General features: G+C 44.4%; 1 pseudogene; it reads left to right on the top strand.

The window, feature by feature from the left end:
• The first annotated feature begins 870 nt into the window (after positions 1-870).
• LOC102812145 overlaps positions 871-3,021 on the top strand; it is a 10,889-nt pseudogene continuing 8,738 nt past the window's right edge.

Raw genomic sequence — 3,021 nt, 5'->3', positions numbered from 1 at the left:
CAATGGTTAAGCACTTGGCTGCTAACCAAAACATTGGAGGTTCAAACCTACCAGCTACTTTGTGGGAGTAAAGAACTGGTAATCTGCTGCAGTGAAGATTAAACCCAATAACGCTGAGTCAAATCCAACTCATAGTGACACTGTAGAATAGAACACAATTGCTGAAAGGAGGTTAAGGAAATAGATTGCTATATCTTTCTCCTGTATAGAAGCTGATGGATTTGAACTGCTGATCTTTCATTTAACAGCTAAGTGGTTTAGCTATGGTATCACCTGGGCTACAGCTTAGGAAACTCTGTGGGGCATTTCTATTCTCACATGGTGTTGCTAAGTGTTGGAATGGATTCAACTCCATAGCATACAATAGCAATGTGGGTCAGAATAGGCTTGAGGACACATTCAAATAATAACAATGTCAAGCATGGATGACAAATTGTTGATTTGATTATTTTTTGGGGGGTGGGGGAACTGATGGTGAGATTTTTCTTTGACATGATCAAGTTAATTTATTTTAAAATCAAAACTTGTCCCAAAACTTTAAATTACTCAATTACTCAGCTATAAATTATAAAGCAGTTGAAACTTGTATCCAAGTAATAAAGCAAAGCTTTAACTGCATGTGCTAAAAGTCTGAGGGACATTTCCAGTTCAAATGGATATGTACTTGAAAATGTCCGCACAAAACATATAGTACAGCTTTCGTCTCAGTCTCGCGCTCTAGCTATTAGCCAAGCATGCACCCCTCCAGCCTCTTCAGAACCATGGCCACCATCAACGTCATTTGGATTCCCATAGTCTTATCTGCGCCACTCATCCTCCACATCCTCCACCATCCCCAGCCGCCATCATAGTGAAGCTTGGAAAGCATGAAACAATCAAAGTGATTCCAAGAAGCTGACTCCTCCGCCCAAAAAGGTAGAAGAAGACAGTAAGGATGACAAACTGTCAGAAGATGAAGAAGAAGAAAGCATTGGAGAAGCAGTTGTCATTCCTCAGAAAAAAAGGCAAGAAGTGTCATCAAAGAAAGTGGTGATTTCCCCCACAAAAAAGTTAGTTGCCACACAGGCCAAGAAAGCAGCTGTTACCCCTGGCAAGAAGGCAGCTGCCACACCAACTAAGAAGACAGTTACAAAAGCCAAAACAGCAGCAACACCTGGCAAGAGGGGAGCCACCACAGGTAAAGCAGTGGTGGTAAGCTCCGGTAAGAAGGCCATAGCTCCTCCAACCAAAGTGGCAAAGAATAGCAAGACTGCCAAGAAGGAAGAGAGTGATGAGGAAAATGATGAAGCCAGTGAGGAAGATTATTAGGATGAGGATGAATTTGAGCCCATCATGACAAAAGGAACAGCTGCTCCTCTCTTTGATGACGAGGATGATGGTGACGATGAGGAAGATGATGACTCTGAAGAAGAGACCATGGACACTATGCCAGCAAAGGGGAAGAAAGCACCTGCCAGGGTTGTTTCTGTGAAAACCAAGAGTGTGGCTGAGGACCACAATGATGAGGAAGATGATGAGGAGGAGGAGGAAGAGGATGATGAGGAGGAAGAACCTGTCAAAAAAGTACCTGGAGTCCACTGGCTAGTGGATGCAGAGCAGAGGGCCTGCTGACTGCTCTTGGGAGACAGTGGTATCTTGGTTTGGCTGGAGCTAAGACTCAGGCACACCACTGTGTGGACTTAAGTTACACCTTCTCCACATAATTTAGAGGTTGTGCTAGAGGTTGGATACACTCTTGGCTCTCACGGAACAGTCTGGAACATACAAGCAGGAGGAATCCAACTGCTATACTATGAGAATTCTCTTCCAGCATTCCAACTGTCAGAGTAGAAGGTGTTATACCACTGACTAGATGTTCCAGGTGCCTCAGTGATCAAAGAAGGGTTAGGACCACCACGTAGCTGCCAGTATCATTGAAAGGCACACCAGCTAGAGGACTGCAATATCATTGGAAGTGGCTCTATTATAAGTAAAACACAATCCATCCATCTTGGGTCAGTTCTAGAGCCATTACAGGAAGTATACTGAGTTCTGGGCACATAAAGATTGCTGATCCAGAAGACTTAGAGTAATATGACCCAGGACTCAATCCATAGATCACCCAGGATTTTGTTTAAATCTAAGGCAGTGTAAATCTGCACCACAAACTAGTTGATACCCTTAAGAGTTAGAGTGAGATGATATTTGGGACAATGTCACTGGCACTGCTAGAGGACTGGTGTGGGATAATGAATGTGGATACTCAGAAATCACTGCTGGTTCTGGGGATACCAGTGAATTGTGATGAGGCTGAGATTCACGAGGTTCTGCAGGATAATTTAAAGTCCCTGAGCAGTTATAGACTTCTTGGCAAACTATTCTGGAAGCAGGCTAATGCCAATGCTGTCTTGTTAGAGCTTATGTGGGAGTTTGACACCTCAATGATCCCCAGTGAGGTGTAGGGAAGGGGTGGTATCTGGAAGGTGGTCTTTAAGACCCAGGTATTTTACAAGCCCTGGGACATGAGGGAGTGTCAACAGCTGCTGTCCCTTCCATAACACCCGAGTTACTGGCTAATTTGGTGGGACAAGCAATTGCACATACACCTCAGCCTCTGCTACCCAAAAGATAACCGAAAACTGAGAATATTCTCAGGTACTGTTGTTCCAGCCCCAGAGGAAGCGCCCTTTGAAATCTGGTTAGAACAGGCCAGTGAGATCATCAAAGAGTGGCCAGTAGCGGAAGCAGAAAAGAAAAGATGGTTAGTGGAAAGCTTGTGTGGCCCTGCCCTGGACCTCATGCATATAGTGCAAGCAGAAAATCAGTCCATAAGTGTGGAATAGTGCTTGGAGGCATTTAAGTAGGTGTTTGGAAGCCTGGAGAGCCACAGAACTTCACAGGTTAGGTATCTGAAGACCTATCAGGATGAGGGCGAAAAAGTCTCTGCCTATGTATTATGTTTAGAAACCCTACTCCGGAAAGCTGTCAAGAAGCGTGCCATTCCTAGAAATATTGCAGATCAGGTCCGTTTGGAATAAGTCA

This window comes from Chrysochloris asiatica, unplaced genomic scaffold (assembly GCF_000296735.1).
Source record: "Chrysochloris asiatica unplaced genomic scaffold, ChrAsi1.0 scaffold00553, whole genome shotgun sequence".
NCBI classification, from domain to species: Eukaryota; Metazoa; Chordata; class Mammalia; order Afrosoricida; family Chrysochloridae; genus Chrysochloris; species Chrysochloris asiatica.
This window is presented reverse-complemented; position numbering and strand designations above follow the sequence as displayed.